The sequence below is a fragment of the Euprymna scolopes genome, chromosome 3 (genome assembly GCF_053919585.1).
Source record: "Euprymna scolopes isolate OS-2025 chromosome 3, ASM5391958v1, whole genome shotgun sequence".
Lineage (NCBI taxonomy): Eukaryota > Metazoa > Mollusca > Cephalopoda > Sepiida > Sepiolidae > Euprymna > Euprymna scolopes.
Genome location: NC_136484.1, coordinates 73,965,045 through 73,977,777, shown reverse-complemented (window position 1 = coordinate 73,977,777; position 12,733 = coordinate 73,965,045). Strand labels below are relative to the sequence as shown.

General features: G+C 29.3%; 1 long non-coding RNA gene across 2 annotated transcripts in view; it reads left to right on the top strand.

Moving 5' to 3' along the window:
* Positions 1–1,611: 1,611 nt before the first annotated feature.
* Positions 1,612–12,733, top strand: part of LOC145256268 (uncharacterized) — a 78,213-nt gene continuing 67,091 nt past the window's right edge. Inside the window, exon 1 of one of the 2 annotated variants that reach the window (XR_013863955.1) lies at positions 1,612–2,023. This is a non-coding gene — a long non-coding RNA (uncharacterized LOC145256268). The remainder of the gene's footprint in view (positions 2,024–12,733) is intronic. The other variant, XR_013863951.1, reaches the window with a different exon arrangement.

The following is a 12,733-nucleotide window of genomic DNA, read 5'->3' as shown; positions in this document are numbered from 1 at the left end:
AATACGTTGTACTTCTATCCCGTCAGAAGAAATTAAAAAGTGTGTTACATCTTCATGTTAAAATTTCTATCTCTTTACCCACCCACCTCAATCCGTTTCTCTATCTTTCTCTTTTTTTTTTTTTGTTCCCCATCCCTTCATCCTACCCCTCTTTCATTCTCTCTTTCAAGGACTGAAAATAATAATATTAATCTAAGCTTTAATGTTATTGTTCCCTGAAACTTTCTTCTCCACCTTAAAAAATATATATAATGAAATCCATATTTGTTTTAATTTATATCCAGAAAACGTGAAGTTTCTTATCTTTCCTTCCTCCTAAATTATATTTTAATGAAACATTTATTTTGGTGTATTTTCCCCAAAAATGTGATGCTTAAAAACACCTGTTCTATGCAGGATTGCTCTATCTAGGATATTGATGATTCCCGCGTAACGCCGAGTAAACAATACTCAATCTATGTTATTGAGCACTTTGTACAAATATAACATTGCATTATATTATAGCTCCCAGGTTACACTGAGATAACAAAAGACAAAAAAGTTTCTTTCTCTCTCGGGCAACGCTAGATGGAACAGGTTTGATTAAATAAACAAACCTGCTCCATCTATAATGTTGAGCATGTTTCAATTACTATATACCACTTACCAAATATAAATCTATAATCTTACATTTATCGCAACCGTTTAATTAAAAAAAATAAAAATTAAAACCACCTTTTCCGAGTTTCTTGTCCCCTCCCTAGTCCGAAAAGAAGCTTTTAAAAAAAATATCATGTTGTAAAAATGCATTGAAATTACATGTTATTTTCTTGCCAAATTATGAGTGCAAAAACTCTACCCCTGAAAAAATCTGTCTATAGCTCCCTTGGATTCAGGAATGTTCCCATTATATTACCCGTTTTGTTTTACATAAAAATATACTTTTAGATTTTATGTAGATTCTCTAACCTTCTTTTTCCTATAAGGCACACATCAACACACATATACACAGACATTGATATATATATATATATATATATATAGTGTCCTTACACGCATTTTCGCATTTATATATATATATATATATATATATATATATATATATATATATATATATATATATATATAAATGCGAAAATGCGTGTAAGGACACTTATCAACCTATTTTTTTTATCTACAGACTTGAAATTTGGTGTATAGTGCATTCAAACATGTGAAAGGTGTTGGTTTCGATCTCAGCTCGAGTATATATATATATTTTTTTTTTTACTTGCAAAACATGAACTGTTTAAATAAAGTATTTATGCGTCTTTAACGACTGAGCAACGCCCGACCTGCGATTATATATATATATATATACATTATATTATATATATATATATATATATATATATATATATATATATATATATATATATATATATATATATATGGTTGTGTACTTTTAAAGCGTGCAATGTTTTTATAAGAACCACTATTTATAATGTTATTATAAAAAATTGGATTCACTTGTCTATTGACAAATAGGTTGTGTATCTGAGTTATGTGTGCGTGTGTGTGTGCGCGCACACGCGCGTGCGCGCACATAAATGTGTATGTTGCGATGACATTATTTCCTGCCTCATCCTTTGAAACTAAGTTGTGGTGCATACGTTATCAGCAGAGAGCATCTGTCCAGAAGAGGGTCATACCAGGAAACCTAAAATCGAAATATAAATGTTCAAATCGTTTTCTTATTTTTTTATTTCCTGTTCTTGCGAAAAACACAACACAATTACGAAAACGGAATTGGAAAAAAAACAACTCAAATCCAAACGGTCAAACTTAATTACTCGTTATCAAGTTTTTCTGAGTTTTAGTTTCGAAACCAAACAGAAACGCACATTTTTATTTTTAGATTGGTGACGGTGACGAAGGAATCTTTGATCAGGAATTCTTGATTTATCTTTTCATTTTTGCATTTTTTCGTTCATAAACTGGAAACTAAATCACAATCTACTGGCAAATTGGATAATACAATGAGTCTTAAAGACACCGATGAATTGTAAGTATAAAATATCTATTTCGTTTGTTCTTGTTATTTTTATCCATAAGTATCACTATTGTATGCATATACATACATATTATAAAATAATAATAATAATATATATATATATATACTAGCAAAAGTACCTATCGTTGACTGGGTTCAAAAACAGCCTACAGAAAATGGACTCTGATTTATGAAAGTATGATAGATTATGAAAAGGAAGGGTTGTAAAGGGATAGCTTCGAATTTGGGGGTTTCAAAACCAAAGCGAAATATGATGAAAGTAAAAATAAAATAGATAACCCCCATAATTTATTATACCATACCTGTTCACACTGAAACACTTATCACAATATTCTGTGGATCTATATTAAAAAAAAACCTTGTTAAACTTTGTGACATATTTCCATTCTATGGAGGTCAGGCGCGAACGAACACCCCATAATTTTATTATACCATATTTCTTCAAACTGAAACATAATTATCAAAGTATAATTACGCAGATAGATATGAAAAGTCTTTATTAAAGTTTGTGCCTATTTCCATTCTATGGAGACCAGGCGCGAACGCAGACCCTACAATTTTATTATATCGTCCCTATTTAAGTTAAAACATACTTATCAAAGTATTATTATATACATCTATATTAAAAACACTTGTAAACGTTTTTTTTTAATTTTTAAATTTTTTTATTTCCATACTTTGTGGAGCAGGCGCGTATGCAGACCCCACAATTTTAATGAATCATCATTATGCCAGATCAAACATACCCATGCCTGTGTCTCGATACATCTTCTATCATTATATGTGATCAGTTTTCTATAATAGTCAGCCATATAGGAGCATATTCGTGACCAGACACAAGACGTTCAGCTTTATATTATAGATATATGTATGTATATTCAGTATTTACTTCAACAGTGTTCATTATGTGAATAGAGCTTAGTATGAATGCAAAGTTTGGCAAATAAGATACACAGAATTATTAGTTTGCAAATGTATAGCAAAAAATGTTTGACCCAAACAAAAACTTATATTCTGTCTGTTTATCTCTCTCTTTCTCTCTCTCTCTCTCTCTCTCTCTCTCTCTCTCTCTCTCTCTTTCCATATATATATATATATATATATAGTATGAAAATATACTTATAGGAAGTAAGCTACACAGAAACGTTTGCAGCATTTCTGAGAAAAACCGTGTGTCTAATGTGTTGCTTACTTGACATAAGCATTAATTTTATATCACTAATAAGCTTTTTCTCCTATATTGAGCACTGTTGGAATAAATATGCATAGTCATTAAACTGTAATTAAGAAAAATTCCCTGAACTTCAATTTCTTCTCAAAACCGCTTAAACTGAAAACTTCAGAGTTTGATTCTTGTCCAGAATCAACCCTATATTAAAAACGAAAATAAAGAAAAATGTATGATGTACGACGAAACGAAAATATCATATTCCAAAAACTATGTAAATTGATCAAGTAGTTTTATTTTTAAATAAGAAAATCAAATTTTATGATCATCCGACTTTCTTTGTTTGACTTGCCACAATAATAATTCATCCTTAATCGATGTATATTGTAATGCCTATGAATTCCGATTAATCGCTTGAAAACAGTCTACTTTATAAAATTAAAACATGACTAATTTAAATGATTTTGGGAATGTAATATTTTCGTGTCATCACGGGTACATACACTATAATGATATTTTATGTTTGTTTTTAATATAGGAAGAATTTTAGACAAGAACCTAATCTTTATACCTTTTCTAGAATCAAAATCTATTACATGATTTTGATTACAATTAGAATAAGGATTCTAGACAAAATCTTTAGTGCGCATTTGAATGTCAATAATCGTAAGCATAAAGTTCTTCAAAGTTGTTCTGTTTCATATCTTGGAAATTGTTTCCTGGTATTTTTTTCAGCACCCTCGAAAACCTATAATAATCGTAATTTTAAAGGATTTTTTGTGGGTGGAAAGATACAGCATATTTACCAATATTTTAATCGTAGTCATTTGTTTTCCTAGTTTTGTATATAAATTACAAAATATCTGATATTTCGCCCAAACCTCTACCCTTGATGAAGGAGAGATAAAATCTTGCTGCTATGGTTTCAAACGATCTGAAATAACAGCAAGAGAAGACTTAATTCCAAATATTTTTCATATGTTGTATCTTCCCTCTTTGGTTTTCATACATAAAGTAAATTTCATAGTGTATAAGGATTATTTGATACTGGAGATATTCATAATTGCATCCTATTTCCAAAAGAGGGGAGATGTAACATATGAGAAATATTTAGAAGCAAGTTTCCTCTTACTGTTATTTAAGAAAGCATGGCAGCAAGTTTTAGTCTTTCCTCGATCAAGGCCAGAGGTTTGATGGAAATATATATATATATATATATATATATATATATATATATATGCATGTATATATATATATATATATATATATATATATACATATATATATATATATATTTGTGTGTGTGTACGCATGTACGTAAAATATGTGGTAGTTTGCTTGGCGCGTTACTGGTTTCACCTACTATAATTACAATCCAAAATGGTGGAAATTATTTTGATATTTCGAGAAAAACTCCCCTCTTCTCAAAAGATCTCTCCGTTTACAAAAAGAAACATGCAAAGATATCTGTTTGTTAAAGAGTATCAGATTTATAGAAAATAAAGATTCAGCTACATATATAAATAATTCATTTTTTATTAATGCATATTATTTTATGCTATACATTATTGGCTTTTTAGATTATGTATTTTTGTTAATGTATTAATTTATATTAATACATTTTAGTATTTACTTTTTAAAGATAGTTCTTAATCTCGGGAAATCCAGCTCCTAAAAACGGGGCACTCTGAGTTGGAAAAAAAATTAAAATTGTGTCAATCTAGAAGGATCTCTCATTCACTGACTGAAGACAGAACAGATGAAGTGTAATACTAGAATAGATACTATACTCTAATATTAGCCAAAAGGCCAACCAATGTTATCTTGTATGCAATTCATAGACAACAATGTACAGTTTTTCTTCTAACGTATAAACATATCTTGAGGTATGTTGTGGCCTACTTATATCTGTTATCGTTGAGCCATGTTATTTGCTCTAAAATATCCTACTTTGCTACAGATTATTAAAAATATGGTGTACTTCCACTCAAACAACTTATAATATGGACACCTTTTTAAAAAAGTGTCCGGAAACGAAACATCGGCAAGGAAAATAATTCAAATTTTACTTGAAAACTATAAAAAACGAAACATCAGCAAGGAAAATAATTCATATTTTACTTGAAAACTATAAAAAAGAGTTGTGTCCATTACATTGTTATTTTTTGTATAAGGTTAAAAAGTGTGGAATATGTCATGTGCTTATTACCCCTCTCGCTCTATGTAACCCTATTACTTACCTCAGAATTTGGTTCACTACTAGCCTTAAAAACACCCCAGCGTCAGCTGCCTATGACTACTGACCATTCGTTGCTACTACTAATTCCATCTCTTACCATTCTTTCTCAGCATACCACCTAAAGATGCTTCCACAACAGAGTGAAAATATTTTTTATACATATGGGCATAAATTAGCGTTTTTGATTTTCCACACAAAAGATGAGAAAATCGAAAAAAATAAAAAAGGCCTAATTAAACAGAAACTCTTTTTTCTTGAACAATGTATATTTATATGAAACATTCTGACGAAATATACACAATTCAAAGTATATGATCCTGCAGTGCAACACAATACTACAATCCAAGAATTCTGAATTATATTAATTAAAAGGCAAATTACTATCGCCTAAGAAGTAATTTGAATACACACTGTGGCACTTGATGAACTAGAACATCAGCTGAATGACCGGATTACTGAAGAACAAATTACTGAGCACAAACAATGACTTACAGATATTGTTACTAATTTTGAACACTCACATCGATTCAAAAAATTAAATTCCCTATACAAATGAATCATCCTATTACCCAACCACATACAACATTACCTCAACCTATCAGAATATGATTTTAATTATTAAACCTTGGACTGAATTGCCACCTATTCAATTAGTTCAACCACCAAAACAAAAAAGCAGAAATAAAATTACTATACAAAATTATAACTAAACTAGAAGCAAGAAAATAAACTTACCAAACACCACGGCTTACATGACTTACTGAACGCAGAAGAAGACTGAACAAGAAAATTACAAGAAAAAATCAAATTAAATTAAATCAACTTTAAAAACATCAAATTAAATTAAATCAAATTAAAAACATCAAATCAAATTAAATTAAATTTAAAAAAATCAAATTAAATTAAATCAAATTTAAAAAAATCAAATTAAATTAAATCAAATTTTTAAAAAATCAAATTAAATTAAATCAACTTTAAAAACATCAAATTAAATTAAATCAAATTAAAGACATCAAATTAAATTAAATCAAATTAAAAACATCAAATTAAATTAAATCAAATTAAAAACATCAAATTAAATTAAATCAAATTAAAAAAAATAAAATTAAACCTTTAAAATATTGTTTATGATCTATGCAAGCACAAAAATGTCATGATAAAAAACGATAAAAGAAATATATTTGTAATACACAATAAATCTCACTATCATGCAAAACTGCAAACTATTCTCGAGGGCCATATAAAATCCCCATAAATTAACATCTCCACGAGTATATTAACGTCACAAGTCAGCAAACTCACCATGGTCAATAATGCACAAATCGAGAATTACCAAATTCTCAAAATTGTTAGCGACTACAAAATCGGGTTATCTATATGGAACCATTAAAATACATAAACGCAACTCCTCTCCGACCTATCATATCACCAGTAATCTCTTCAATCTATTCCATAACAAAAATCGTAAATGAACTTATCAGCTCATATTTAGCCAATAAATAGTGTTAAATCAACAAAGAACTATTACAAATCCTAAAAACAAAGAAACCCGACGATAAAATTATTGACCCTTTCGAAGTAGAAAGCTTATTCATGTATGTATCCGTCACAAAAACTGTAAATATAATCCCCGACAATATTTGCAACAATTTGTCTTTCTCTCCACTTAAAATCAATAAAAAATAATTAAAAATTTATCAATTATCTGCATTACTAAAATATATTTTATGATTTCAAAAACAACATTAAGATGAAAATATATGGAGTTTTCATGAGATCGGTTCTTGGTTCGATCTTTAGCGAACTCTACATGAGTACCCTCGACAATAAAATATTTAAAAGTAAATCCTCTATTTATCTACAATGTATTGATGATGTACTTATTCCAGCCAATAATAATGAAGAAATACAAAAAAACTTTATGTACAAATTTACTTTACAACTGAACGCTAATAACGAAATTCCTGATGTTCTCATAGACACCTCTAACAATACACTCAATACTCCCAATTACCAAAAACATAACTAACCCAAATTCTTGCCTTTTAATCTTAAGAGAGAATGGCCTCACTATTACAAAATAGCTGTCATCAAAAACTTATTAAACCACACAAAACTAAACTTCTATTCTAAAACAAACATTACTCTTCAAACTAAAAAATATAAAACAAATTCTTATCAATAATACATTTCCTAACTACATTGTAAAATTAATGTTTTGGAACTTAAAAACTACCACCACAAATAAAATCACGCAACATCACATCCCGAATTCTATTAAAATATTCTGCTGCAATCAACCGCAACTAGACTTTAAATTAGAAGAAAAGGCAAAAAAAAAAATTATCATACACAGATATATATCCCCAACAAACAATAAAAATAAAACTCATTTATTACTAAGTAATTTACAACCAAAAACAATGTTTCCCAAAATTTAAAATCATTAAAAAGAACCAATGTTATCTATATATTTAAATGCGTTTTGGAAAAGTGTAAATTCTATAACAACCTTGAAACAGATAGTTACATTGAATACACAACCACTAACCTATCCCGTCACCTCACCATGCATAATGTAGATCCCAGTGCAATTTTTCAACATCTACAAAAAAAAACAAAAAGAAACATGGCTGTCCCCACCTCTGCCGTAAGACAAATCTTAGTCTATAACTCAAAAAATAATACATCATGAAACAAATTTCAAAAAGCAAAAAATATTTTAACCCATCCACATGAAAAATCCCAAACCTAGAATAAACTACTTCGCATTTCAAAGAAGGCACAATATTCTAAAATGTGTGCCGTAACCGCCAACTTCTCTCTGTTTATACGACTATTACCCCAGAATTTGGTTCGATAGTTGCCTCAAAAACACCCCGGCGCCGACTGTCTATTAATGTTGATCATTTGCTGCTACCAATAATTCCTTCCTTCGCCAGTTTTCTCAGTACACCATTCGACTCTCACATGAAGATGGTTTTAACCCGGAAACGAAACGTTTGTGATACATATGGGGCGTATATTAACACACACAAACACACACACACACACACACACACGCATATATATATGAAACAGTAGCTGTATGTAGATGTGTGAAAATATTTACCTGATTAACTCTTAAACTACTAGTCACATAAAACGAAAAATAACAGAAAATTGTAATCATGGTTAGTAACAGGTAAAATCTTTGTTTCAATGGATGAATAACGCGTATTCGAATTTAGATCTGGATTCGAATACTTATTAACCATATATGAAGGATAATGCTAACCCTATTTATATACACCCGCAGTCTAACCATCCACCATCCATTATTAAGCATATACCATTATCTATTGAAAGTAGAATAAGTAACAATTCATCTAATGAAGTAACTTTCAATGATTACAAAGCTATTTATAATACAGCACTTAAAAATAGTGGGTATAAGGACATAGAGATAAAATATAAAGTAACTAACACTAGCACAAATGGATCTAGAAATCGTGGTAGGAAAATTATTTGGTTCACACCCCCCTTTAATATTATGTTGAAAACAAAACTTGGTACAAAATTTTTACAACTTATTAACAAGCATTTCCCACCAAATAATATATTACATAAAATATTTAATAAAAATACATTAAAATTAAGTTATAGCTGTAGTGATAACTTAGAAAGGATTATAAAAAAGCATAATAGAAGAATTTTAAAGACGACTAATAGAGAAGATGAAAATAATAGTGCAAACACTGCGGTGAATAAATGTAACTGTAAAAAGCCTGAGGAATGCCCAATAAAAAATGAATGTCTAACCTCATCAGTGGTATACCAAGCTAGGATATTCCCGGTGGAGAACCCAAGGGACGAAAGATTCTACATAGGGAGTACCCAAATGACTTTCAAAAATAGATTCTATGGACATACACGCTCGATGAGTAATCAAACATATGAAAAGGAAACTTCCTTATCGTTATATTACTGGAAATTAGTTAGAGAAAATAAAACACCTAGTACAGAATGGAAGATTATTAGGAGGGCCAATACTTGCCACTCATTGAACTCACCATGTCCATTATGCTTATCAGAAAAACTTGAGATAACTAGGTTTAAAGACAGAGAAAAAATATTAAATATTAAAAAAGAAACTGCTATATCCTGCAAACATTTCAGAATACACGCACTTAAAGAACTCTAAATTAGTAGACTAGAACAACTATGAGTACAACTAACCCCCATCAAATAACCCCCTTCCCCACAAAGAGGATAAGTGGGGTCGCAACTATGATCATACCGGTGTGGGTTACGTAAGTCGCTTAATATTCTACTTCATCGAGCAGTTATGGTATTACTAACCGAAACAAGTACCTGTATGAAGGTATATTTGTAACCAAACGAGTAATAGATTGTTTTTGAGTGAATCTCGTAATAATGTATGCATATCGATATTTTTGGGTGTGTGCATGTATGGATATAGGATCTTTGTATACCCGGGTAGGAAAAGTAATTTATAAAAAAAAAAAAATGAAGAAATATATAGATGAAAGAAAGTAAGGAATGAAGAGTGAATGAAAGAAAAAGGGGATAGGGAAATTGGGGTGAATAAACAAAGATGAAGGTAAGTACTACAATATATAAGCTTATAGACTCGGTTTGTATAACCTAAATACTCTGATTTCTGTCATGTGTCATTATATATTATTATTGTATCGTGATACATCTTATGTATATCTGCCTTACCATCGAAAGAGTGTTTGCTTAATATCAGGATAGGCCTATGAACTTCATGCTGAATTCAATATAAACTTTTACGTAGTGTAAATTTTTACGAAAAAACCTATAACTTAGGAAAATGTAACAAGCGGGTGGGGCTATGAAATATAACTATGCGTGTAGAGTTTGATAGAAAAAGGGAATTTATATGGTAAATGTATTCATGTCTGTCTCTACTTTAGATGTATCATTTGGTGGCAAGGTACAGGTATATATGTATATGTCTATATTTGTGTGAGTATGTATGTATAAGTGTATTTTAGGTATGCATGTATGTTTGTATATTTATATATATATGTGTATCTATATATCTGTGTGTATGTTTGGATATGGATGTATTTCTGTGTGTATTGTATGTAGATGTATGTATATGCATATATATTTCTGAACTATTAGAATAGGCTGCCTCGTATATGATTGTTGTAACAATATAGACTGCAAGAATGTATGAATGTCCGAATGTTGTTTATATATATGTTATATGTGGATGTATATGTGTGTATGTATGTATGTATGTATGTATATATGTGTGTATATATATGTATGTATGTGTGTGTGTTTATATATATATATATATATATATATGTATATATGTATGTATGTATATATATATATATGTACACCCGTCTGGAGTGTGATAGCATACTATTGAATGTACGAAGGGGTTACCACGCTACAGAAGTAAAGAAAAACGCTATTATTCGTCTCTGTATGTCTAATGTGTGTGTGTATATATGCGCGGGTCTGGCAAAATGTAGGCATTTATAAGTATATTGATATATATATATATATATATAGGTACATGTGGGGTTTAGATAACTTTCGCGTTTTATATTTATTCATAGTTTGTTTGTTCATTTGTTTTAATTTAATTTTATTTTTATTTTTATTTAATTTTATTTATTTTTGTCTTGTTTTATTTACCTTAATGTAATTTTAACTCTATTCCTGCGTAGTTTCAGAGTTATTGTCTAGTTTCAGTATGTGTGTTGTGAATAAAAAAAAAATTTTAAAAAAAGCGTACAGCATGGATTCGCTTTTGGATATACGTATTAATGTGTGTGTGTGTGTGTGTGTGTGTGTGTGTGTGTGTGTGTGTGTGTGTGGCGGTGTCTGTGTATGTGTGTGTTGTATGTGTGTTGCATGTGTGTGTGGGTGGATGTAGATTAAAAGGCACCGGTCAGTACTTAGCTGACCATCGCTAAGGTTCTTAACTTACAGACTCCAAGACAAGAAAACTAAATTCTCAAGTACCTTATGCCATAAAAATCAAAAGTTAGCTTGGAAAGGGAAAGGGAAAGAAAAAGATGTTTATTATCCTCAAAAGACCTCACTCATCCTTTTACCGTATTTTATGACTCCCACCCAGGTTGCATGCTAACTTGATAAACGAAATAGGAAAATGTATTTGGTGGAAATATCACTTTCGACGGTAATTCTTGGCCTGAAGACGTAATCCCCCAACGTGGGTGATTACAGAAACATGTATGCACATATGTAGCCATTAATGTTTGTATAAATAAAATTAATATATATATATATATATATATATATATATATATATATATATATATATATATATATATGCTGTCCCTTACTTTTTATAGGACGTATTAAATTATATTATTAAATATTATTACGTGCATAAAAGGTATACATATGGAATAAGTAGTTTGCAGTGTATACACATGCAATAAGACTTATATTGGAAATACAAAAGGGCCGTTGCATACCCGAATCAAAGAACACATCACCACAAAGACCTCGCCTTTTATGAACACGTATCTTGCACGCACAACCCCAATAAAAATATAATTGTTAAAATACTAACAATCGAGAAAGTTCAAGGAAATCTGAGATTAAAAGAATTGATATTGATAGAAAAATTAAAACCAGAAATTAATAATAAAGCAGAAACATCCAACATTTTCCTCATAAAAACACAAGCGGATTAATTACAGTTACAGAATTACTTCTCTTAAGTTAGAAAAAAAAGAAAGATAACAGAATTATCTCTCCTAAACAATTAACGTAATTTTTAAGCATTAAAAAAAAAATAGCTTTTCAAAAAAGAAAAAATGTAATGGCCAATTTAAATACAAACCGAAAACAGCAGCATAAAAAGTTGATGTACATTTATTATCTCTAGAAAATAGACCTTGCCTTAAATAATATTTGAGGAAATATATCATTCACAGTCAGATAAATAAATATCTTTTGCAAATTATTGAAATCTTTTAATTATTTATCATTATTTATTTATTTATCTGTTTCCAACGACTGAATAATTCCTGCATTGAGAAGCCTTCAAACACACTTTTTTTTATCACAAAACTATTTTGAATTTGAAAATTTTACGATAACGTTTTGATAAAATTGTTAATAATATATATGTAATGAATATAATATATATAAATATTATATATATTATATATATATTATTTATAAATTATGCATAATTTATATATATATATATATATATATATATATATATATATATATATAAATTATGCATAATTTATAAATAATATATATA